We start from the raw sequence: 255 nt of genomic DNA, 5'->3' as shown, positions 1-255 counted from the left end.
CGCAAAATCTGCGTTATCCCCCCAAAATTAGACATTGTTCGTTCCTCTGTCTTCGTGTAAAGATGAGACATATTTCCGAATATAAAATGCTATCATCCTCTCCCTTGTGACATAATCGATTCCCCTCCACATAAGCTCAATATCAGTCCACATACCCTCCATTTTATCCAAATAACACTAAAACTTGCTCCGTTCCACACCACATGCCCGAATCTGCTCCACATACCAACAGCGGAGGGAGTTTGGGTAAATGCG

This window comes from Penaeus monodon, chromosome 25 (genome assembly GCF_015228065.2).
Source record: "Penaeus monodon isolate SGIC_2016 chromosome 25, NSTDA_Pmon_1, whole genome shotgun sequence".
NCBI classification, from domain to species: Eukaryota; Metazoa; Arthropoda; class Malacostraca; order Decapoda; family Penaeidae; genus Penaeus; species Penaeus monodon.
Note: the sequence above shows the minus strand (reverse complement) of the source record.